Below are 27291 nucleotides of genomic sequence, written 5' to 3'. Positions count from 1 at the left end.
CAAGCAAAGTCCCATGCCTAGCTAAGGAGCTGTCAGCAATTGATATCTTCTGTGAGAGGGAGATTCTGTTCTCTGTAAGGGTGTGGCCCCTGATTAATCAGCTGTGCTCCAGTGTAATTAAAGCATGATAACAGAATAACTCTGCACCGCTAAGTGCACAAGAATCAGAGCCATCTTATGTTCACTTCAAACTATTTCAGGAGATCAGGTGTCAACAATCCTGAGGCTAAAACAAGTGGAGTTGGATCATACTGTGTTTAAATCTGAATATGGAAAGTCTGCAAAAGTGCTGTTCTTCTCAATGATACATATCCTGAATACCATTTATCCTGAGGGATGGAGAAGGAAACATATATATACAGGTGTGTGTATGCATTGTGTAGAAGGATCAAGTTTTGTACTCAGCACCATGACAGTTCAAATTGACTGGCATCACCTCAAGCTATTTCTGTGGGGATGTCTCCAGAAAGTCTTAGCTAAGGAGGGACACTTAACCTGTGTGGGGTTGGCACCTTGCCATGGGCTGGGATGTAAACAGAGATAGTGAACTGAGTGCCTATTTTTGAATATATGCTAGTAAGATTTACTAAGAGTAATATATAAGTACTATACAATTACCTTGTGATTACTGCTAATCCTATCTCTACTTTTGTGTCATATGAGTGACAATAATATACATATTTAAATCAATAATTTGTACATGAGATAAAATAATTTGTTTTTCTTTGCTTGCCACATTTCACGTAACATGATGACTTCTAGTTCTTACAACTTTTCAAAGCATTGAAATCCCCACATTTTCTCCCTTATTTCTTCTATTTTCCTTTTTTATGAAATAGGATTGCCATATCAATCCTGCACTGCTAACCTCTAAGCATTTATTTAAGAGGGGAAACGTGTTTTAACTTACGGTGATATTTTTTATTTTAGTTGTAATAAAGTCTAACATTAGTTTCCTTCTTCACAGAACAGTCCATGATTTTATACTTTCCATGTGTATTAATTGAGAATCTACCAGATGTGCAGTTTTAGGTTAGTTTCTATTGATAGGAAGCTGGGGGGCTGAGGGACTCACATTTGGTGCAGAGCCCATTGGGAAGTAACTAAGGAAGCTCAATTTGTTTTTGTAAATAAGTTGAAAAATTAGTTCATTAACCAACGTGTAAATGTGACCAATTAAAGGAAAGCTGGTATACTGTGAGAATGAAATTATAGTAATTAAATAAAATTTAAATGCTAGGGAGTCATAGGCTTTTTGAGGAAGTCAACAAAGGCAGAGTTAGAAGGCACGATGAAATAGGTGGTCAATGAAGACAGACTTTTTCAAGATGGAGTAGGTGGTTGATAAAGATATTTTCTTTCTAATCTTGCCTCTATCTTTTGGGTCCTCAGATGTTACTATCCAGTGCCAACCATGAACTAAGCTTTCAAGGTACCTTATTTGACATTTAAGGATAGAAGAGATGGCCCATTATTGTTCCTTGAACATCTAACATGATATATACATATAATAAGGCTCATGGAGCTCATCTAAGACTGGCCAATAGATGAGTTATTACAGGTCTAAAATGGCTTCACATCCCATGGTCATTGCAAAAGGTGCCCCTTGCTAAGAGCTGTCATTCATTCTGAGTGCAAGGGAGAAGCCCCACAAAGTTGCTAGTAGCATAGGATAAAGACAGACAAGAGGATGGAGCTCAATGTGCAGCATCTTCATCTACAGATACCTCTTGCCAGAGTATTGTTCAGATGGCTACACAGGACATAGAAGGAGGAAAGAGGCAGGATGTGGAAGGCAGTAAGAAGGGATGGATAAAGAACAGGACTCCCAGCTTTTCTAGAAAGCTGATGACTATCCGAACACTCCCCCACTCTGTGGGTATTTACTAGTCACCTATCATGAGTCATACATTCAGGCAACAGACAGAGAGTAGTAAATGCCAGACATTTTCTCTGTCCCATGACTCTCTCACATAGCCAGAATACAAAACAGCCCAGAGAACCTGGGCATTACAAAAGGAAAAAAGAGGACTTTTTTTTTTTTTTGAATGTCTATAGCTGATTTTAGTTAATCTCTTCACAGCACCATGGAAGGTATTGCTATAATTTTCTCTGTTTCAGATCAAGAGACAATGGCTCAGAAAATGTAGAAAATCGCCCCTCCCCCCAATGGTTTGCAAAATATCAAGAATACAAAACAGAATACCAATCTTGGTCAGCCTAACCCTATGACTTATCAATTTCCTACCTTAGCATAAGCAAGGGTTCTCTTCTGAAACCCACTATAAACATAAGCCACTAAAGCATTCTTGGGATGCAAACACTCATTTTAATACTAGCCACAACACAATATAACAAACAGTGAGTCTGCCACTGAAAGTCATATCAGAATGGCCTTGGAAATGATCAGGCAATGGGTGGTCTCCATAACTGTGCTTTGCAGCCCTGGCTACTGCTTTGGGATTGGCAAACAGTGCTCAAGACCTATTGTTTAAGCTTTGGGGATTTTTCCCACCCCGATTGAAAACTCAGCAAACAGATTGTAATAATTCAACCAAGTCAGATCTAACTCTACTGTTAGCTAAAGCTCCACACAAGGCTATGGCTGCTTTTCTAAGTGTTTTATGTGTTGTCTCATGGAATCCTCATAATATCCCTCTAATGTTGTCCCAAGGGACATCAATACCACTTGACAAATGAAGAGATTCTGGTTTGTATTGAGGAGAAGGAGACACAAATCTCTATCCCTAACCCAGAAGCTATCTCTAACCACTCATGAAGGAAAAATTAGTCTTAGTGGGTATACAAACCACATTGAAGCACAGGCCCTGTGCCCTGCAGTATATGGCTAGCACAAAATAAACTTAATGTTATTTTGGAGGGTTTGTTTGTTTGTTTTCCATACAAATAATTTTTGGCTTCCATATTGTGGGGTTTTTTTTTTTTTATTTAAATGGGTTTTCTGTGTACGAGAATGAATGTGTTTCAGGGTCTAAAATTTTTCTTGTGGTTTTTTTTTGGAGGGTATTTTTGTTTGTTTATTTTGTCCTATTCTGATTTGTCTGTTTTTATCTTATTTTAGATACCTGTCTTATTATTTCTTGGCCTTTTGGCTAAGATCAAGTATAGATACCTGTCTTTATTCTAAAGAGACAGAGAAAGAAAGGATATGGATTTGTGTCTTAGTCAGGGTTTGTATTCCCGCACAAAACATCATGACCAAGAAGCAAGTTGGGGAGGAAAGGATTTATTCAGCTTACACTTGCACATTGCTGTTTATCACCAAAGGAAGCCAGGACAGGAACTCACACAGGGCAGGAACTTGGAGGCAGGAGCTGATGCCAAGGCCATGGAAGGGGGCTTCTTACTGGCTTGCTACACTTGTTTAAAATGTTCTTCATGAGACTTAACCAGAGAATAAAATCTATGATGGGCGTTTTTGAGACTTCCTTTGTCAATGCAATTAATCTGAGTCTCTTCACCTTAGCCTCAGGCAGACTCTTCAGACAAGAGCAAAAATAGTCACTTTCTTCACCAAAATATCACATTAGCCTGTTGCAAGGGAGTGAGCTGCCCTGTGTGAGTTCCTGTCCTGGCTTCCTTTGGTGATAAACAGCAATGTGCAAGTGTAAGCTGAATAAATCCTTTCCTCCCCAACTTGCTTCTTGGTCATGATGTTTTGTGTGGGAATACAAACCCTGACTAACAGTCTCTATGCGCTACATACTGAAATTCTCCTCTGCAACTCCTTGGGCCAGGTCTGCACAGTTCATATTACTCTCAGCAATAAAGTATTCTATTTTCCTACTAGGATAGCACATAAAGCCCCATTTAAAGCATTCTACTGCTTTCCAAATCCAAAGTCTCAAAATCCACATCTTCCAAACAAAAGCATGGTCAGGCCTATAACAGCAATACCCCACTCCTGGTACGAACTTTTGTCTTGTACCAGAAATCTGTCTTAGGGTTTTACTGCTGTGAACAGATACCATGACCAAGTTAACTCTCATAAGGACAACATTTAATTGGGGTTGGCTTATACATTCAGAGGTTCAGTCCATCATCATGGCAGCATCCAGGCAGGCATGGTACAGGAGGACCTGAGAGTTCTACATCTTCATCTGAAGGCTGCTAGCAGAATACTGACTTCCAGGCAACCAGGATGAGGGTCTTAAGCCCACACCCATAGTAACACACCTATTCCAACAAGGCCACACCTCCTAATAGTGCCACTCCCTAGGTGAAGTATATACAAGCCATCTCTGTTTGGGTGTGTGGGGAAGGGGGATCAGGAAGGAGCTGAGAGAGACAAAACCATAATCAGACTATATTTTATAAAAATGAATCTATTTTCAATTTTAAAAAGAGGACATTCTGGCTCAAGAGGTCAGGCCATGAAGCCCATAAGGGGCAGAGCCAGGATCTGAAGCTAAGGTTTGATGGTGGCTGAGAGAATGTGCTTCCACTTCCCTCCTATGGAAAGAGCTCACTCCCTTGCAACAGGCTAATGCTCTTGAGCTTTGTGGAGTATCCAGTAAACAGCATGGAGAAGAGTGAGAAAGTACCATCTCTGGCTCCACATTCACACTCTCAGATTTCAGCACCTTGGAGGAATCTGAGACCACACTCCTGTTCACTTTGGAAAACTACCAATCCAGGGATCAGAAGAGGCCCATGGCTTAGTGTTTTCCCAGGGGTAGCAGGGCTATGTTTATATGAGGGAGATCATCTGCATTTATCTTGTGCCCCCAAGGTCCATCCAAATGAGCTGACTGCCCCCTCACAGCCTGAAAGAACTCATGCTTTCTTGCTTCTGTTTCTGAAGCCCAGAGTTGCCTTTCCCATTACTCTGGGAAGTCAGTCATAGCAAAGCAAAGTTAAGCATCTCATGTTGGCTTGAGTTTTCCTTTACATACCTCTTTGTTGAGGTCAAGACATGTCCTCCAACAAGCTGGCTTGTACAGAGGAATAAAATCTTCTGTGATACTTAGGGTCTGCCCCACAGATCAGAAACAGGGCTTTACAACCTCAGACCCTAGCCATGCGTAGTTTAGATTTGCTTCATGCCTGGTTACTTTTGTGTATTTTCACAAAACTGAAGCAGATTGAGTGGCCTATAGTGTTGGCCATCTCTGTGAAGTAGAAATGTTTGATTCTTGTTGCTGTTTTGTTTTGAATTTATATTCTTTCCCTGAAAATAGATATCACTGAGGGAAAGAAAAATCTGGCCTTTTTCAGGCATTGGATAAGAACTCTAAGAATTTTGTACTTTGTGTAGAGAAGTAAGAAAAGAGAAGTGAAAAGAGCAGAGAAGCATTGCTGTGGTTTGCTGGTGACACGGCAGTAAAAAGGCTCAGGGCAAAGAGGGGCAAGGGATACAAAGGCAGGGATAGAGACAGACAGGGACAGAGAGAGGGGAGCAGCTGAGGAGAGTAAGAGGCTGTAAGGAGAGTGAGAGACACACAGAGAGGGAGAGACAGAAACAGAGAGACAGAGATATAGACAGAAAGAGACAGAGGGAGGGAGAGGGGAGAGAGAGAAGGAGAGGCAGAAAGACACACACACACACACAGAGAGAGAGAGAGAGAGAGAGAGAGAGAGAGAGAGAGAGAGAGGAAGAGAGAGGAAGAGAGACAGAGACAGAGACAGAGACAGAGACAGAGAAACAAAGAGTGGCAGCTGAGGAGAGTAAGAGGCTGTAAGGAGGAAGAGACAGAAGAGGGGGAGAGAGAGGCAGAGACAGAGAAACAGGGAGAGATAGGCAGATGAGGAGAGCAAGATTCTATAAGCATGAATGACTGTAAGAACCCAATTCCACCCAGCAGAAGAGAGGGAATTGTTCAGTTTGCCCCTTTGTGCCCCTCATGTTCCATCCTGGGGTGCTCAGATACATACATACAGATGTATTAAAGATGTTATCTTTTAATTGACAACCAAAACTGTATGGGTTTATGGTGCACACTAAGGTGTCTTGGTGTTTTGTATGGTGGAGTGAGTCAGTTAGCCCTGTCAGTATATCTGGTCTCTCTCACCACATGTTCATTGTTACTGTCTGGTGAGGACATTTCATATCTATTCTCTTGGTGCTGACAGTCAAATGCAGGAGGCTTTGTTATCACCTGGAGTCATTGGTATGCAGCCTACACTCATTTTACCCAGGGATCTCTCTGGATTCTTTTTGTTTGTTTCTGGTTTTGTTTTTGTTTTGTTTTGTTTGAGATAGGTTTTCTCTGTGTAGCCCTGGCTGTCCTGGAACTTGATTCGTAGACCAGGCTAGCCTCCAACTCTGAGATCTGCCTGCCTTTGCCTCTTGAGTGCTAGGATAAAAGCTGTGTTCTACCACACCCCACTTCTCCCTGGGTTCTTGATGGCCCTTTACTCCAAACTAAGGATGTTAGAGGAACTTAACCATCACACGATGTCCACTTTAGTTCCCAAGCCTCAACTGTCTAGGCTGTGTGACCTTGGGCAACCCCCAACCCCAACCCTCCCCCGACACTCATCAGTTTCTCCATCAATATGAAGATATGTTATTAAACCAAGTCTGTGATCTCCACTGATGGTTCAATTTAAGTAGCCACACGATTCCCATTAGGTACATTCTCTCTATTGTCTGGAGTATAGTTTTGGATATCCTTGACATCCTGAGCCTCAGAAACAGAGGACATGCTTGTAAAGTGCTTTATCAACACAAATCCCCACCTCTTTTAAGCTGCTGTTTCAGTGTTTCCAGGGTAGTGTCCTGGGAGGTGGGGGGGGGGGGGGGGGGGGGAGGAGATACATCAAGTGCCCCAGGTGATTTTTACCTTCAGGGAAATTTAGAAAACTAGAGGCTAAGCTAATTGGATTTCATGGCTGATATGTTTTGATGTGCTATTTGTCCTAGTTAAAATATTTACATTTTAAAGAGGCCTGGCTGCCTAAACCCAAAGTTTATTAGTGGTAGTGTGAATACCACTGGGTGAAGAGGGATTTCTTGAGAGTCTTCAGAGCTGCACACTGCGCAGCCTGCTCCTTCTCATTAGCAGCTTGACAATGGGTAGGCATCCTGCTGCTGACTTCTCCATGCCTCAAAGGGGAAGAAACCAATCCTGAATTCACAGACTATGGAGAGGGGCACATAAGTTGACTTAACTATGGTAAATACTGAACTCTCTGCTTCCAGGGAGAAACACATTATGATCTCTTTTACAGATCTGCAAAGATCTGTTGGGGCAAGTTCATGGTCCAGAACTTGTATTTTATGGTAATTTGCAAGAGATGAAAGTAGAATTTAATCTGTGACCCCCACTGACCCTAAAACACTTGTGCCCTTGTCTCTGCCTCATGTCACCTACCATGGACAAGTTCAAAAGCAGTCACTTGGGTAGCTGAGGGCCATGAGAGGTCTGTTCAGAAGTCTCTGTGTTCAAGTGGCAGTTGACCTTACTTGGAGAGTCCATTTCTGGGAGTGGCACAGGCTTTGGGTGGCACAGGCACAGGCTTTTCAATGGTGGCTCCTCTGTTGTCACAGTTCAGCTAGGGGACTTGTGGAGATGTGTTTCTTCACAGAGGTTTTGCAATTCACTCTTATTATTTTCTTGGCTGGACCATTGCATCAAGCTTGATATGTACTTCAAGTTTGATCTCTTTTTGTGAGGTGTAGTTTCTGTAGAAACTGAGCTAAAGAAACATAAAGAAACAGGGCTGTCCATCTCATCAGCAGGTGCTTGGTTTACTTCTGAGCCAGAGACAGACAGAGTAGCTTCTGCACCCAGGTGCAGGATTTTCTCATCTATGGGTATCTAGCTTGCCACTATATTTTGCATCCAAGTCAGTGGCTTCACACACCTTCTTGGCTGTGATAATTCATATATGCAGAAGATGCTGTGTGTGTGCAGAGTGTAGATTAGGTACTTTCCATTCATATCTCAAAGCCCTAACATTATCATAATGTGGTGGTGTTTGCAGGTGAGAGCTTTCTTGAAAGTAATTAGGGTTCAGTGACATCAAAAGAGTGAAGTCTGGTTTTATAGAATGGGTTCCTTGTCAGGAAAGAGATGAGAGAGAGAGAGAGAGAGAGAGAGAGAGAGAGAAAGTGAGCTGTGGTCTCCTGTTCTGTGAGAAGCTACAGAATCTTCACCTGAGCTCAGCCATGCTGCACTCAGTGTCAAACTCCAGCCTCCAAGTTTCAACAATAAACTTCTACTATTTAAGCCACCCAGTTGATAGTGCTTTGTTACAGCAGCCTGAGCAGACAAGAGAGAGATCAGTGTCACTCCTGGGATGAAGAGCATAATCCTGAAATAGTGTGTGTATAATCACTTCTGTGAGAAAAAATAAGCAACAGACACAGTCAAACTGCTTTGAGAAATTCTGGGTGTCTCTCTCCACTTTGTTTATTGAGGCATGCTCCCCTCTGTGATGACAATGGACTAATTCTCTGAAACTGTAAGTGATCCCCAATTAAATGTTTTCTTATAAGAGTTATGTTGGTCATGGTGTCTCTTAACAGCAGTAAAATACCGAGACACCTGGAAATCAGTCTCTGCCTCTTGAGTAACTGGGAGCACAGGCAACTGCCCCATCTGTCCTGCCTTATGTCCCAAGCTCACTAATTCCAGTCTTTATTCTTATGGAAAAGGAACTGTGCCCACTGAGCCCTCTCCCAAAAGTGCAGTTTTTTTAAAAGAGGGTGGTTTCTAAGTAAGTAGAGGATCACCTACTGCAGTTATGCATGCCCAGGCTGCTTTTTCTTCAACCCTTCATTCCCTTCAGAGTGACTATGATTATCTGAGAAGTGTGGGCATTGAGGGTTCTAGGCTGTCTTTATTTCCAATCTCCCTTTCTGTTTCTGCAAACTTGAATATGCAAGAAAGCTGAGCCATAAGCTTGAACCACTCCCAGGCTCCTCGCTCTTTACTCTGTGATGAACTGCATTGTTTGTACCATGAGCTGAAATAAATCCTTCCTCCTGTAAGTTGCTGCTGTCAGGTATTTGGTAATGGCCGAGAAAAGTAATTTACACAATTACTGCTCAAACTCCTCAAGCCAAAGAGCATGTCATGTCCCATGATAGAAGCAAGACTTATATCAATGCGAATATTGAACATTCAAGGGGATGATGTGTTTTCTACTGTGTGTGTGTGTGTGTGTGTGTGTGTGTGTGTGTGTGTGTGTGTGTGCGCGCGCGTGCGCGTGTGTGGAGAGAGAGAGAGAGAGAGAGAGAGCCTTTCTTTTGGCTGATTCAATTTGTTCAACAGAGAAATTTGTGCTGATAGCTTTTCTAGTCCATCTAACAGTCAAATATCTTTCAAGCACCCTATCTAGATGCTCGATGCCTGTGACATGTTCTTAGAGAGACTGCTCTTCTGAGGACTAACAGCATAGAAAATGTGTTTACTTTGTAAGGTACTATATTTAATATCACTACATTAACAGATATTACATAAACAGCCACATGAAGACTTGTGAGAACTGCAAGGTTTAGAATTGTCCCTTTTGCAGGAGCTGTTGTTTTGATGTAGTCATCGTACATCAACACCCTAGACCATTGATATGGTCATAGTTAGGAAGCTCCCTGAGCTTTGGTGTTCAGAACTATTAAGAAGGCTTCTTTACTTGGGCTTGGATGATTAGGTCATTAGCCACTGTTGCCACTTTTGTTGGCCGCATAAACCTGGGAGAATGGAGTCTAAAAATGGGGCAGACTCATGCCATAGTCAACTTTATTCAGTCTCAGACAATTTATACACTGAGGGCATTCTGAAGGTTAAGCAAAGTCATGTGAGCAAAGCTCGTTTGATTTCAAGTCGTAGTTGTACAAAGCCACAAAGGCAAGATCACATGAGTTCAGGCTTTTAGCATCTAGAAAGCAAGGTCAGATTATTTCTGTATACATTCTGGAAGACCAGCCAAGCCTGGAAATGTCACTCAGAATGATAGTGGGTAAGATGATGGCTATCTAAAGCAAAAGCCACTCCTCTTATTATACCTGGGAGGAACAAGAAAGTGTATCCCAAGAACACCCAAAGTCATGGAGGAAGAGAAATTAAAAGACTCTTGTTTTGTTTACTTGGAGTTCTCTCACAGGCTCTCAGAAATCTCTTCACACAACTTCATCACCTGTCACTCTGGGAAGTATAATGGTCTTTGACTCTGTTCTAAGGACCAGTCAGAAAAAGACAAAGACCAAGATCAAATACACATTTATATATTCTAAATGTACTGCTATTTTGAATGGTGAATATTGCTGTATGACATTCTAACATAAGTGCCTGGCAAGGTATTGTACATATCATAGGTCTTCCATTACCCGTGTCAGATTTGGTGTGTAGAAATGCAATAAAAATAATCTCATGGTGGGAGGGGAAAAGGAGAGGTTGTAGGAATGTAGGAATATAATATATAGGTTACTTAACAAGAACAAGCTCATGATGACTATAGAAACTTTGCACTGGACCCCATGCTGGGAAATGTTTCAACCACAAGATAGGAGGGGTCGTGAGATAGTTCCCCATGTTCCAACCACAGGATGGGGAGGGGTTGTGTGATAGTTCCCCATGTTCCCTTGCAGATAATGGGAAAAAAACCACAATCTTGACCACAGGCTCTTGCCCAACTATGTTCTGTTCCATTACCCTGTCATTGTTGTGTTTTGTAGAGTGTATAAAAGATGTGTGCCTCTGTGATTCAGAGTCTTCCTAGCTGATTGTGCTGGAGACCCCAGTGCACGTCGGATCAATAAAGCCTTTTGCAGTTTGCATCAATCTCTGACTCTCGTTTTGAAAGTATAACAAAGTAAAAACAAAATTCTAGGCCTTTAGGCCCAGGCTTGGGAATGTGGCCTTTGTGAAAGTATGCTAATCATAAAACAGATAGCGACATTCCTCCACCCACCCTCTTCCTGGGTTCAAAGAGTGCTCATTCAAAGAAAGTCACCCTGACCATTGCTGGAACCCGCTATGCAAATGTGCTATTGTTAGGGGCTCTTAGAAACTGTCTTGAGAAATAACCCTCACAATTACCAGGTATTCCTCGTGACTCTTGTAACTTTGCACTTCCTTGTGACTCTTAACTGGTATTTTTGGTATTTTCCAATAACGCCCTTCCCACCTCCTTGAGTTGTGGTTTCTTCCTTTAAATACCCCCTTATCCAGCTACTCGGGGCGCCATGGTACTCTACCCCTGCATGGTGTATGACCGTGGGCCCTAGAGCGCTCTTGAATAAAAATCCTCTTGCAGTTTGCAGCAAGACCGTTTCTTGTGGGTGATTTTGGGGTGTCGCCTCTCCTGAGTCAGAACGTGGGGGAGTCCTCACGTTGTGGATCTTTCAGTTTTTTTGTGGACTGATTCCTTATTCTCTGACTCTCGTTTTTTTGTGGACTGACTCCTGGACCTTGGATTTTTGGATCTAACAGGTGATTTCCAGTCTCCTTGAGTGTCTTGAGTGTCTCATACACCTGGACTTTTCTTCTTACCTAGATCTTGTTAATAGTTTTGTTAATGGGTTAATAGGTGACTCCACTTAATCTTATTTTTAATATATCAGCTCTGCTGCTGTTGGGTTCTAAGTGAACATAGAATCAAATTAAAAATTTTAGGAAAACCCTAATGGTATAATGGTATGAGAGATTAGGAAACCACTTTTGCTAATTCTTTCATCTATTGGTGGTTTAAACCAGTGGCTTCCGGAATGCTTCACTGTGCCTTTTCACCTGTTACCTTGTTTCCATCCATGACTCTGAAGAATAATGCCACATTTCAGTTTCTCAGGAAGACTGCAACACTTTGCAATCTCTACAGCTTTTCCACCTACTTGGGTTCAAATGTAACTGATTCTTTTTAAAAGAATAAAAGTGCATTTATTTATTTCTGATATGTGGGCAGGTAATGTGTGTGTGGTAGTCAGAGGACAACTTGCAGGGATTAGCTTGTCAGTAGGCTTGGCCTTTGGTCACTGAGCCATCCTGTAAACTCTAATTGATTCTTATTTGTGCCTTGAGCAGGCTAAATGAGACCTTGTTTTGCCACAGTTGCTTAGCCCATCTAGGGTGGAGTCTTCTGACCTAGGCGAAGTCTATTGTCTGCCACATCTGCATCTTCCTGCAAGAAGCCACTACCTGCTGAGCAGCTGAGCTTATTTTCCTGACCAGATCCTGGCAAAGTGGGGGAAGGGCTTCTTCCTTCAAATTCAGACTTAAGAATTAAACATTGGGCCTTGATCAGAAGCTTTGGCCTCATTCCTCTCTTGTCCGTCCTTCCCATCCACCCTCAGCTCTCCTTCCAGGTACCCACTTCTCGTGGCTGCTGGCAGCCACACTTCTTCAATTGATCTCGGTGACTTGTACAGATTCATTTTAACCAACAAAGATGCGATGATTGGAACTAATAGAAGTGCTTATGGAAAATCTATTTGTCTGTCTGTTTATCTATCCATCCAGCCACCTATCTGTCATTTATTTTTCTTCATCTATCCACTGTTAATACTCTTTTGCCAGCTGTGGTGACCTAGAAGCAATGACACTCCAGTAGCAACTAGCACCCCAAGAACCAGTATATTCTTGTTACAATAGCATTTTCTAATAATGCCAAATTCTAATAAAAGAATCTAGGGCTCTTTGAAGAGATGTGATTGAAAGATGAGGAAAAAATTCACAGGACAAAACTCTAGCACCTTAGATGACAGGAAGTATGGAATCACTAAAGACAAAATACTACAAAGGTGGAGCCAAATATATACATAAGTCAGTTCAAAGAGTCCTTAGTGGTGATGGTCAGAGTTGAAACAATTAGAAACACAAGAATAAAGGAGTGTTAGATAGCACACCACAGCATAAAATAAATACCCATGAGTCTTTACTCATATAAATAAACTGAACAAATCAATAAACAATAAAGAGCAACCCAAATAATGTATATAGCTACTACTTCTTCAAGAAGGGAATGTGAGTCTTCACTCCATGAGTATGGTACTTTCTTTTAAAGAGTATGGTATGCAAAGGAAGAAAAAGAGTAGCTTTATGTTGAGGTTTGCAAGGCAAATGCCCCCCAGAGGCTCTCATGAGTTTGAACATTTGGCCCACAGATGGCAATACTGTTTGGAAATGTGTAATACTAGAAAGCAGAGCTTTGATGGAGGAAGTGGGCCACTAAGGATGAGCTTTGAATCTTAGAATCTTATGGGTTGGCCATACTTCCTGTTCACTCTCCAGTTCCTGAGAGTGCAATGTGTCCAGTGGCTGAATGCTTCTGCCAGCACACCTTTCCCACCATATTGGATATTTGAAATGTAAGACCAAGTAAACCTTCATCTCTTCCATTGCACAGCAGTGTGTAAAGTAGCTACCATACCTGTAAATGGAGAAACTTAGAAGACAGTACTCTGTTGAGACCAAGGTAAGGCTCAACAGGGTTCAGCCAGTTAAACAGTGAGTGTCCTCCATGTCAGATCTCTCTACCTCAGTGTTCTTCCTCTTATAATCCTACAGGAACAGCCACATATACTTGACAAACTGAAGATTATAAAAAACATGTTAGCCGGGCGTGGTGGCACACACCTTTAATCCCAGCACTCAGGAGACAGAGGCAGGCAGATTTCTGAGTTCGAGGCCAGCCTGGTCTACAAAGTGAGTTCCAGGACAGCCAGGGCTATACAGAGAAACCATGTCTCGAAAAACCACCCCCCCCACCAAAAAAAAAAAAAAAAAAAAAAAAAAAAAAAAAAAACAGAACCAAAAAAACCAAACATGTAGTGCCACAACCAAAGGATGCTAAGGAGATACTGTTGTTAAATGTGATGCTGTGCCCACTTGGAATCCTGGAGCAGAGAGAGGACATCAGATGGACACAAAGTTAATCCTATTGTAACAAATAGTTAAAAAAAAAAATCCTGATGCGAGGTTCCTTCCTGCCTTTGACCATTTATGCTCCCGGAATGAAGAACACATACAAACACAAACTTTATATTTTAATATGCCTTAAGTGGCTCAATAGCTGGGCAGCTGCCTACCCTCCATGTTATTAGAATCTACCTTCTATCTATAACCCTATTATTACTTACTGTGTTTCATCTGGGCTGCTCTGAATTGCAATTGGTCAGCCCTCTGGACCATGGTCTCTTGGCCCAGAGCCCAGGGTGCTTTCCTTGCTTCTCTCCTGCAGTTCTTACTCCATAATGGCTTCTGTGTCCCCTGATCCTTCCTCCTGTTATCAAGTCTGGGGAACCTAAACCTGCCTAGTCTCCTCTACCCAGCTGTTGGCTGCTGGCATCTTTATTTACCAATCAGAATTAACTGGGGGCAGGGCCCTGTAGGCTACTTGCAGACTTCAAATCTCAGACGCTAGCACTTAGCATTACAATAAACAGTAAAAGACAAAACCCTAACATAATAAAGGCATAACTCCAAACCTGAATTAACTATAAACAAATCATTGCTCATATTACTCTACCAATACTGGTTGATTAGTTTTGATAAATGCATAGTAACTAATTTTGCCTTATTCTTATGATTTTTCCACAAACCCAGACCTAGTCAACAATTGGGAAAAAAATTTCCCCTTTCTCTTTTGCAGTGTTCCAAGCTAAATGCAAAGAAGGCCCTGGCTCATTGGTGACAGTCACATTCCCACTGAGTACACTATTAATGGTTAAATGAATTATCTGAGCTGTGACTTTCTAATAGGCTTAAAATTTTCAGTGTTATTTACATCTTAAAAGAGGCTGTTATTTACTTGAGTCTTAAAATATAATACCCAGGAGATATTTCACAGCACAGTCTTTCTGATGTTCCGTAGTTGTGGCTTTTGTGGGCAACCATAAAATCAGAAGGGTACTAAAAATCTCATAGAGCTCTCAATAGCTATCTGAAAGAATCACAGAGCTGATGAGGTTGGGGTTCAATGCTGATTAAAAATTTAAAAGGCCATATGAATAAAGGCAAGGTATGCTATGCTACTAGGCAATGGGGTACTGTGGGTTCTTGATACAGACAGAAGTAGCCAGTGTAAGACTCCGGGGTGCCTTAGCTTACTGGGGATCCCCTGAGTGAACCACACAGAGCCAGGATTGATGCAAAAAGCAAGAAGAATTTATTGTTCTAGTGCACAGGGTTTGTTCCAGACCCATAAGAGAGGCAGTGACCACAAGCACTCGTTTGGCAAGTTTTTATATGGTTTCCAGGGGCAGAATAGAGCATCAGCAACTATGCACAATATGATTGTCGGAACAGTGAACCCTTTAAACTGACTGGTCTTTAGGGAATGAGGTGACAAGGACTTCTTTTGTCTGAAGGTGGACAACAGTCAGTCCTGAGGAATGTGTTCCCACCTGCAGGTTGGTTCCTGCCCTGTTTTCTGAGAAATGTTAATTAGCCTCTCTCTTCCAGGGGGGCAAGTATTTCATGACCTTCCCCAAGTTCCTAAGCTGACCTTTTCACCAGCATTTCTGTCTTTGTGGCTTGTGCTATGCAGAATGAGTGTTCTGGTCTTCTAGCTCCTCATTTTAGAGAGTGTCAGTTAAAGTTGTGTTATTGTGCTGATGACATAATATATACATATAAGAACTGCAACTGCAATGTCCAGCACACTGATATTCTAGTATTTTTCTTGCATTTTTATTTACTATGTGAGGGAAGAAGGGAGGGAGGAAGGGCTTGGGGGGGTGGCTTTCCTTGGTGCTTGCTTGTGTGGAAGTCAGAGGAGAACTCCTGGAAGTCACTTTTATTCTAAGATGCTTATTTCAGGGATGAGCTTAGGTGGTCAGACTTAGCACTGAGTATTTTTACTTGTTGAACCACCTCTCCAAACTCATATAGATGATAAAATAATTGTTGTGACTAGTGATCAATATCCCATAATTATTACCCTTACCAGCACCATCCCCATCATCATAATCAGGATGACCACCACCACCATCATCACCAGTGTCACTGTAACCCATAACCACCACCATCATCATTTTCAACATTTCGTTTATGTTTAAACTGAGTACCTGGAGACAAATATTATGTAACATCCCTCAGACTCAGGATTAACTGCTCTGTTGGGCACGCTGCTGTATGGTTTTAATCCCGGCACTCCAGAAGCAGGGTCAGAGGTATCTCTGAGACGTCTAGGCCAGCCTGGTTTATGTGGCAAGCTCCAGGACAGCCACACTACCTGTCTCAAAAACCCAAATCCAATCAACCAAACAAATACAATTGTTTCCTGCAGTGTTCTTATGAAGACTAGCAAAGATGTTTTTATTATGCATTTTTCTTCTATGGTTGGGTATATATATATATATGTATATATATATATATAATGTATTATATTTATAGTCCATATTATATAATATGCAATATACTTTATATTATATAAAATATGAAATATAATATAATTTATAATTATATAATGTTGATATATACTATATAATATGGTATATATTTTATGTTATATAAAATATGTGATGCATTATGTAAGCAATATAATGTAATATATAATAATTTAATATAAAACATAATATATAAAATGTAATAACATATTAATATATGTAAATTTATAAAATATATAAAAATAAATATTAAATAAAATCTATCTCCTTGTCATCAGTCTATCTACCTATCTTTTGTCTAACTATAATCTATCTACCCATTCCTATCTCTTTCATATTCAAATGAACAGGTCCAATTTTTCTGAACCTTGATAAACAAAACACAACTTGAGAGTGTTTTGTAGAAAAGCTCATAGCGACCACCACCAAAAAGGCATAAGCTTGAAAAAGCTTAGAGACCAGCTTTCATAGTCATGCTTTCCAGAAAAAAGTCCCAAATAGTGCATACAAATAAAGGAAGCTTAACCTGCAATGATTTAAGAAAAACATTAGCTTTTTCATGACATGGAAGCTGTGGGTTTATTAGATTCCTATTTTCTTGAATTGAGAGTATAAAACAAAAAAGCTAAGGCCATTGAGGCTATTGCTAATTGAAGGTTTACCACTAATTAATAATTTTTGAATTAAAATATTGTGGGTGTTTTCATTAGTAATTCTAAATATGCTGAAGCCTTGAGCCAGGAATACCTTTTTTATATTTCAATACAGCTGCCTATACTGCAGCATCCTTTGTGGACAATAAAAACTAGAAAATTTACAGTCACAGTGGTTAAACATGCTTTGTTATTCTGGATCATTCCCTTGCTGATAATACCTGTTTAAGGCCACAGACAGACTCATTTTCATCTCAGACTCCAGCCAGCAGCCAGGCAGGCATAATAATCAGATGGCCTGGTTGAGTCTAGCTCTGAGGCCTTTTACATTTATTTTTCTTTTAGGAATTTATCAAGGGAATATGGAAAGGGCTTGGAAGGGAATTTGTCCCAAGAACTGTGATACACACCAACCTAGGACAGACAAGACATATTGGTGTAGAGAAATTAGTTTCCTCCAGCTTCTCCTGGCAACTGGGAATATTGGTAACTTTCTATGCTTCCGTGACAGTATAGCAGACAAAGGCAACTTAAGGACGAAGAATCTATTTTTGCTCATAGTTTGCAGGCACAGCCCATCATGCAGCAAAGGTGTGAGGTGACTGGTTCCATTGCATCTGCAGTCAGGAAACAGATTTCCTTTTCCTTTATATTGTGCCTGGGACCCCAGTCCACACAATAGTGCAATCCATGTTCAAAGCGACTCTGCCCATCTTAGTTTACCCAGTCTAGAAAGTCCCTAACAGACATGCCCAGGGAGATCTAGCTAAATGACAATATACACCATCTCTATCAATGATTAGCTTACAAGATGGTCTTTGGCTCTGTCACTTTATATCTTTGGAAATCCTCATATCACTTTATTTTGTACACTAGAATTAAATGCATAATGTACATGGCAGCATAGCAGGGGCTGAAGACACCATAGTCTTAAGAATATTTAACAGGGCTGTCAGGTTTGCCTATATTACATCCCAACTCCATGTCTTCCAGTTATTAAAACTTTGATTAATTATTTGATCTTATTGACTCAGACTCCTCATGTACAAAATGAAGGTGACTCTGCTGGTTTGAATTGGAATGGCCCCATAGGTTCATGCCATAGGCTCATGTGTTTGAATGCTTGGCCACGAGGAGTGCACTCTTAGAAGGTATGCCCTTGTTAGAGGAAGTATGTCATATATAATCAAGCCATGCCCAGTGTGGCAGTCACTTTTGCTGCCTGTGGATCAAGATGTAGAACTCTCAGCTCCTTCTCCAGCACCATGCCTGCCTACATGCCACCACATTTCTTGCTATGACAATCGCAGACAAATCCTCTGAAACTATAAGCCACCCTCAACTAAATGTTGTCCTTTATAAGAGTTCCTGTGGTCATTGTGTCTGTTCACATGAGGACACTGACTAAGACAATGGTGCTCATAGTTTTCACTTAGTATAGCCGTATAAAGAGAGGAAATGGATTAATATGTATGTAAGTACAGGGTGAAATGCCTAATACCTAGAAGCTGCTCACTGTTAGCTGTTATTACATGTATGCTTTTCATGAAGAATAAACGACAGGAGAGGGTTTGGATGCTCAAACTCTGTAAACTCTAGAATGTTGAGAATGCAATAACAGAGCTGAAGAGCTGACTCGGCAGTTAACAAAGGGGCTGGAGAGCTGACTCAGCAGTTAACAAAGGGGCTGGAGAGCTGACTCAGCAGTTAACAAAGGAGCTGGAGAGCTGACTCAGCGGTTAAAGCTGACTCAGCAATAGTTAAGAACACTTGCTGCACTTTTTGTTTTGTTTTGTTTCGAGACGGGGTTTCTCTGTAACCCTGGCTGTCCTGGAACTCACTCTGTAGACCAGGCTGGCCTTGAACTCAGAGATCCACCTGCCTCTGCCTCCCAAGTGCTGGGATTAAAGGCGTGCACCACCACTTGCTGCTCTTGCAGAGAGAAACCAAGTTTGATTCCTAGCAACTATGTTGGGTGGCTTACTTGGTCTGGGAGTCCAATTCCAGACTATTCTATTCCCTCTTTAGGCCTCTTTAGGCAACTGCATGAATAATCACAGACAGATACATAAAAATAAATCAAAATAAAAAGAAAATCTTAAAATATTAAGTAAAAACAATGCTATTGAAAACTCATTGTATTGAACAAGAAATTCTAATCCCCACCCCCAAATATGTTCCTGGGTAGTTTGAAAATCTCTCTTGCTCACTTGAATGAATGTGCAAATCCTTGGTTCCTTTGCTTCTCCCTGACATGTACTTAAGCTTTAAAAATGCATGCAAAGACACTAACCAAGTCCTCGTTGTTTGAATGTACAATCGTTGTTCATTCATAAATAAATGCTGCTTGCCTTCTTTTCTGCCTCCCAATGAATTAATCTTCTGTACGTTCATCTCCGCAGCTTTGTCTTGTTTTCTGCCTTTGTCTACTTTTCCATATTTCTGGCTCTCTAGCATATCCCAGAACAACACATGCAGTATCATATGTCTGACTGTCTCTCTCTCTCTCTCCCTTTCTCTCTCTCTCTCTCTATATATATATGTATATATATATATATGTATATACATATATATTTATGCATATGCTGCATACACGCATGTAAGCCTGTCTGTCTGTGCATGTATGTATTTATGCATGCATGCATGCACACACATGCTCATGACATGTGTAGCTGTTTCTTTCACCTTATTCTAACTTCTCTTACCATGAGGAGGTGAGCTTCAACAATCCACACCCATCTACTGGCCCTCTTGCAAGAACCTCCTTTAACTAGTCCAAGTGGAGGGACTTAGGAAAGTGTTCCTTTTCTATAGATCCAAGTTACAGATATAATAGTGTTCATTTGGACAAATATTCTGTTTGGGAGTTCTGCCTGTGGATGTGACATCTCATTTAATTCTGTCTCTTCCTGGAGCTCAGTCCTACCACAGGCAAACTCCCTTTCCTCTCAGATTTCCAATTATCTCTGTCACTGTCATTCCAATCTACAAATTTCGTTACTATAGTTGAATCAAGGTGCTCAGCCTATGAGGGTTCCTAGAGAACAGCACCCCAGATAATAAGCGTTGGTGGACAGGCTGCACCGTCTGTCTGCATTGTTTAATGGTGGGGAGAAAAAAATACGAACAGCAAGCTAAATTCTAGTCTTTTCTTTCAGGTAATTTTCTTGTTAGTTTCACTGAGTGCAAAAGCCATGGAGCCTTCATTTGAGTGTAGAACATTTGACATTACCATTAAGACAAAAATCAATCTTGTCCAAGGAACAATAGGAAGCCGATTTCAAAGACATTGAACCAACAAGAACTAGAGCCATCATTGTGGGGCTTGATTTTATAGGCCTAAAAGAAAATCCCAGCAACCTTGTAATCTACACAATCTAATTTTAGAAATCATTTTCCATGTATGTGACCTCACTGAACTGGTATGTAAAAATGGAGTCTTTATTTGACAGTTTTAATATTTTAAGCACTCTATGTTGACATTTTTGATCAGATGGGTTGTTTTGTTGGCAGTAGTAGTTTGCAAACTAATGAAGAAAATAAGAGAGGAAATTATCTTGAAGCTGCTGAGTATTTGTGGCCAGAAGGTAAAGGAAGGAGGTACTAGAGTCTGGAGATAATTATCACCCCTGCCACAATTCTGCATTAGCGTTGGCAAAAGACCTAGGGTCTGACAGCTAAATTAGAGCCTGCTATGCAGTGAAAAATTAGCCACAGAAAGCTTGATTTAGGGTAACACTACGTCGCGTGCCACTTACTGTAGAGCTTGGCAGCTTGGTTCCATTCATAAGATTCATGGAAGGGTTAGGCTGCTGTGAAAATGTGCTGTGATTCACCTACAGCAGGCACTGTTTACAAAGCAATGGACCCACTGAAGGAGGAACACGCTCAACAGAATTCATCATTAGCACATGTATTGGTTTCTGTAAGCTTTTATACAACTCTAGGTTGTGTGCTGACAAATTTCCTCTTCCCTCCTGTCTCTGTGTTTTGTCCATACTATCGCTTCAAGCATGACTTCAAGGTCATGCATGATTTTATGTGTCTCAATAACATCTAGAAACCATCAGTGAAATTGAAAGAACCTAGTGGGGAAACCATCACTCGTATCCCGAGTCGGCATGCAACCACAGAATCATGAGAGACCGTCTTGATGCAAACACATGAGGTAGTTTAATGACAGAGCTCGGACTGACACGTATCTCACACAGGAGACAACGGTTGTCAGCCACGTGGCTTGAAAGCTAGGGGTTTTTATAGAAAAGGGTCTGGGGCTGGGGGAGGAATTGGTGCGGTTTCACATGATTGGTTCATTTAAACATCAGCAGACTGTACGTGCAGATCGAGGTAACAGCAGAGCATTGGTTAACATTTAACCCATGTCAGAAGGGCGGGAGATAGGGAGGCACCGGGCCAGTCCAGACATGTCATTCTCTTTATCTTTATGGCCAAGCAGCCTCAGGAATGTCTTAACGACAGGCCTGCACTGGCATGTCTTGGCCTGCTCCACAATGTTCTCAGCCCCAGGCTTCTAAGCTTGCAAACAACTCTTTGGACTAATTGACATGAGTTACATGGATCACAAGTCTTAAATTTCATTTTCTTTCAAAACCAGATGATGCTTTTTTTCAAAATGTAATATTATTTTAAAAAATGATTGGAATCTGAGATTTGAAGTCAGATTAGACTATAAACTCCTCTCCATCATTAGAGACTGTGCATCCCTTGGAAAGTGATAACCTTCCAGAGTCTTAGTTCCATCACCTGTAAAATGTGGATAATAATATGAGTGTGTGTGTGTGTGTGTGTGTGTGTGTGTGTGTGTGTTGCTTAGGCAAACAATGTAGTGTTGAGCTGTGTTCTAGCTCTAAGATGACCTACTCAAAGCAAGTTTCTCCAAATGTGCCTCTCTAGTTCAGGTATTAAAACCACAGGGAAAAATCAAGAAATCCTGGGAACACAGGTGTTCAGCATATCTCTGAAGATTCCTAAACTCATCCATTGTTTTTCCTTCAGTTTGTGTAATATTTTTATGCATGTGTATATTCAATAACATGCATCTGTCCATTTCTCAGTTACTCATCTGGTGGGAACTGTACAGAAATTAAGATATAGTGCTCCAGGTTGTTGTTTACTTGTTTTTTTATAGACCTGTAATTCCAGTTACTTGCTAGGCTAAGGCAGGGGGCATTGTATGGTGAAGATCTGCTTTAGCTACAGAATGAATTCAAAGCCACTTCAGGAAATGTACTTTGCCTATATGAAGAAAATATTCTTATGTATGTTTCATGTTGCTCTTTACCTCTTCATTCTAGAGCCCTCCTCAGTTCACACCATGTGAACAATCCACTCTTTAAGATGTAACTAGGGAAATAGACCTGCACTCAGTCTGGGGTAGCTCCTCCCAAAGGGCCCCTGTAATACCCCAGGTAAGCTGTTTACCTCAGCACTGCCATGTGGCCTTGAGATAATGTGCACATGCATCATCTGCCACCAAATGAGCTTCTGTTTCTTGCTAAGGTTGTTTTAATGGGGGTTCTTTTCCTCAAAGGCAAAAGTTATCACATGATTTTTCCCCAAATACTGTTAATTAAGCAAGTCATTTTTTCAGTCTCTCTCAGATTAGGAAATGTGGGTTCAGAACCATTGAGAGAGCTGCTCATAGTCACACAGGGAGGGAAGAACACTGAACTTCAGACAGGCTTCCCAGGATCCTGCTGTGGTGACTGAGACAGCTCAGTCAGTCAACAGGTTCTACAGGGCAGGAATGAGAATTGAAAAGAAAAAAGATAATTAGACAACATTGTAGCAAGATCCCAGCCAGTTCTGAGGCTGAAAGTTGTTTTTGTTTTTGTTTTTGTTTTTGTTTTTGTTTTTTCTAGTCTTCTTTTAAGTGATGCAAAATGATAAGATCAGTTCTGGGTCAAGGAATAAGCAAGGCAATAAACAAAATTCTATAAACCTGGGTTCTAAGGTGCTGGAGAGATTATCAAGACAAAAGGGATGTTTTGCATTAACTCAAATGTAAATGTTCTTAATCTGGGCCTATTTCCTGAGACCAGGCCCACAAGCCAGATCCCTGCCTTGACCTCCCTTCTGTCCTGGCTCCATATAAAATTCCTCACAAGTATCTAGAAGCAAGCGGCCCCCAAAGGCTCTCCACACCATGTTATTCGCTGTGCACTGTGGTAACAAGAAACCTGAAGAACCCCACTTGAGGAAGAAGAGGTTTGCTTTGACTCAGGTTCATAGCTACCTGTTCATGGGGTACTGTGTGTCACCAAGGCCAGCCCAGGGTGTTAGAAGACCCCTGGACTTGCAGTCGGTGTCAGGAGTGAGGATGCTTTTTTGGACTCTGGAACTCCAAATGTGTCCTCCAAATGTATCCACTTTGCACTCCTTAGAGACAAGGGAGGTGCCAGACTGTCTTAAAGTTAAGTTTAACTTCTCACTAGGGAGCACAAAGGTCATCATTAGAGATACTTCCTTAAGAGGAGAGAAAAGCGATGGTTACAGCTGCTGGGGAAGCAAATAGTGCCATCTACCACAATCTTTTCTCCCCTCTCATTTCCAGAATATAAAACATCCAACTATAAAATGACCAAGGGGCTTCAGTCATCTCGATATTTCTTTGGATCTCTTATGATTTCCATGAGGGACAGGACAATTTTTATATCCAAGATTGTAATTTGTAAGCTTGCCAGTGATCTTATTCCTTTAGGGTCCAAGAAGCTTTGGAAAAGGACCTGATTGGACATTATCCCATGACTGATGCTTATATAATATAACACCAACATTTCACAGAATAAAAAGCCAGCCGAGGACTCCCTTGGGGCCTTGTTCTTGTCACGAATTAGGATTGAGGACAGAAGCAAGAAGGAAGCCTCAGACTCAGAGGTCAGATCATAATAGTTTATTTATTCATAAGTAGCAAGAAACAAATAAGTAGCAAAATGGGATCACATTCATTCACACACACACACACACACACACACACACACACACACACACACACACACTTCACTAACCTCTGGTCAGGCCCATGTCTTGCCTGGTTCAATGGTGGCACGTTGAGTAAGGTTCGAGCTGTGTCCTTCTGCTTTCAGGCCCAGCTGGAGCTCGGTCCTCGGTGCGGGCTCATCTTGTTCGGTGGCAGGCATCCGGGTTGGTGGATTCTGGTGGACTCGATCTCTCAGCATGTTGGCATCTTTGTGGGACTCGGGACTCTGGGAGCGAGTGATTTGCCATGGCTAGACAAGGTATTTAAGCTACTCTTAGCCAATCTTAATTAAGGCATTCACACATTACTTCACTGGGCATTTGCCTTACTTCAATATTATCATACTCATGCACACACTATAGGCTTTGTTTCCATGGTTACGTTCCGCCATGGTATCATTTCCTTATGTCATTTATATCTTGTTCCTTACAGTTCCCCATCTACCAGACAGCCACTTCTCACTGTCAGACCCGGAAACTTGCTGAGTTTGGTTTGGTTTATTTCTACATTTGTAGAGATACAATGGCCAGTATAAACACAATATTCTTGGAGTGACCACGTTAATCTATTGAATACTATTATTTACTAGGCATTAAGCAGCAGCTTTGTGTTAGTCATGTATATTTGGCTACATGCCTCTGTCCCTGGGCAACTTGTGACAGTCCTTTCATCACTGTGCAGGCCACCATCCTAAATAGAGACCCACTGGCCTAGACATCTCTGCTATTGATACATATGATATTCTAGACATTTATTATTTCTGTTCTTATTTCAGTGCAGGTGGTTGAGTCACCATCCCACCAGTGTAAGAAAGAACCTGAGAAAAACAATTCAGAAGATTAAAGGCTTTTTTGGCTCACAGTCTCAGAGAAGACAGTTTATACTCACTTGGCTCCATTAATTCTGAGTCCATGGTGAGGGGAAGCACCACAGTTAGGAGCATGTGTGGTAACATAGATTGGTCACACCATAGGAGATAGGAGGCTCTCAGCTAGAGGAGGGATGGCGTTTACTCAGTGACCTACTTCCTTCAAGTAGGCCCCACATTCTAAAGTTTCTGCCACCTCCCAGTAATTCTACCAAATTATGAATCTATTAATTTATTATTCCATTGATGAGGTCAGAGTCATCAAGATATAATCACACTCTGGAAGCCCTACCTCTTATTAATGTTGCAGTGGGGAACCTTCACGCATCTGGGTTTGAAGGGGGGCACTTTTAGATCTATATTGTAATAGAGCAATGGATTCCTATACTGTATACATTTGGTAGTTTTTTCCCGTTACAACTGTGATTTTTTTTTCCTTTCTGAATAGACTTATTTTTGAGTTTCAAAACACTGCAAGTATATAATTTTCACCAATGTATTGTAAAACAACTTCTTCCTCTGTCTAGAGACTTGTGTCCCTGTCACAGATTGAATTTGGACTTATAATGTGATAGGAAACATGGAGAAAGGGGAGAGGATTAGACCTCGAGGTTTCAGGTGAGCTATTTTCAAGTTGTGGCATTAAATGGACAAACCCATCACATTTTCTCCACTTCAGTCCTTTTGAGTCTGAAATGGGCATGGTTACAACAGAATGAGTAGTTATGTGGGTCAAATAAGTTGATACCACAAAGATAATGGAAGCATAAAACAGTGTATGGAATTTGAATATGGTGGCACATGCCTGTAATTCTACTGGAGATATAGAGGCAGGAAGATCAGGAGTTCAAGTTATTCTCAGCTACATAGGAAATTTGAATCCATCTTGGGCTGCATGAGCCCCTGTCTCAAAGAAATCTCACAAACAAACAACGTATTATATATGTGTAATATATATACACACACATACACACACACACAACACACATACACATACACACACAGACACACAAAATATGTGTGTGTGTGTAGTCTCAAAGTGTTCAGCAATATTTGAGCAATCACCAAAACGGGACACAAATGTGTGTTAAGCACAGGAGAAATACTTCTTAAAATGACTAGTTTTTTAAAAAACAAACAAACAAACAAACAAACAAACATTAAAGTCTTGTAAGTTTCTTTATCTTTTCAACTATTACCAGAAAATACATGCTTGAGTAGAAGAAAGTAAAGAATTATGTTCCCTTTTGTGTTGAAAGTGATGATCAACTCATGGGGAATATCACTATGGGGTTAGACAAAAAAAAAAAAAAAAAAAAAAAAAAAAAAAGTGATGCTTGATTTTCTATTCCTGGGCTGGACTGTCAGGGTTGTAATTAAGACAAAAAAGAGTTGAGGCTGTTACTTTTCCAGTTCCTTGTGCTTTTATGAGACCCTCTGTTACCTGTACCATTATCAAATGCTGCCATTCTTGTCTCTGAATCTCTTTCATTGTGCATATAGCTGTAGTGTTACTTACAGTTTAGGAATTTCTTTGCAGCCAAAAAAAAAAAAAAAATCCACAATAGTGTAATCAAGGAGGCATAGAAGCTAATTACCTATGTTTGGGCTTTGATTCCCATTCAACTTTCTAATAAGAGCTTTAACAATTATGTTTTGTAACATTGTGTGGGTTGGTTCTTCCAGTATTCAATTGTAGCCTTGTGTGCATTTAAAAGTGTGAAGGCTGTTACATGTGGCAAGCTGCCCAAGGAAGTGGTGAAATGTTTCACTCTGAATGCTGGCATGGTTGGACACCCTTAGAAACAGCACATAGATCTCCTAGTGGAGACAGGATCTGTGTTGCATGCTGCCTTCCAACCCTTGCACTTGCGAGTTATTTCTCTCTTGTCTATGTTTTTCCTGGTAACATAATCATATTGGGAAGAACAGGGTATCTCCTCTGCAGTTCTTTTGATCACCTAGTCCTTGATTCACTTCTGACCTTTACCTCTAGCTGAATTCAGGCAAACTGGACACATTCAGCTTCAAACTGTGAATTTATAATTATTGTAACAAAATACATGACCAAAACAACATAAAAGGTGGGAAATTTTATTTTGGTTTATGTTGTCAGAGAGCTGCGCATGGCTATTTGGATATAGTGTGGTGGCTGTGATTGTGAAAGAGCTGGTGGGGAACTGCTAGCTCACAGTGGCTAGGAAGGAAGCAGAGAAGGGAGCCCAGCCAACTGCTGCCTTCCTCCACACCTCCTCCTCCTCTTCCTCCTCTTCCTCCTCCTCTTCCTTCTTCTTCTTCTCCTTCTCTTCTCCTTCTCCTCCTTTTCTTCTCCTTCTCCTCCTTCTTCTTTCTTCTTCCTCCTCTTCCTCCTTCTCTTCTTCTCCTCCTCCTTCTTTCTTCTTCCTCCTCCTCCTCTTCCTCCTCTTCCTCCTCTTCCTCCTCCTCCTCCTTCTTCTTCTTTCGTTGTCGTCCTCCTCCT

At 41.1% G+C, this 27291-nt stretch overlaps 1 long non-coding RNA gene across 1 annotated transcript in view; it reads left to right on the top strand.

The window, feature by feature from the left end:
* The window catches only part of 4930414F18Rik, a 69149-nt gene extending 43577 nt beyond the window's left edge, over positions 1–25572 (top strand). The window contains exons 2-3 of the long non-coding RNA XR_875912.3: positions 24051–24203; positions 25340–25572. This is a non-coding gene — a long non-coding RNA (RIKEN cDNA 4930414F18 gene). The remainder of the gene's footprint in view (positions 1–24050; positions 24204–25339) is intronic.
* Positions 25573–27291: the final 1719 nt, after the last annotated feature.

The sequence above is a fragment of the Mus musculus genome, chromosome 16 (assembly GCF_000001635.26).
Source record: "Mus musculus strain C57BL/6J chromosome 16, GRCm38.p6 C57BL/6J".
NCBI classification, from domain to species: domain Eukaryota; kingdom Metazoa; phylum Chordata; class Mammalia; order Rodentia; family Muridae; genus Mus; species Mus musculus.
The sequence above is the reverse complement of the archived record's forward strand: the minus strand, read 5'-3'. Positions and strand labels throughout refer to the sequence as shown.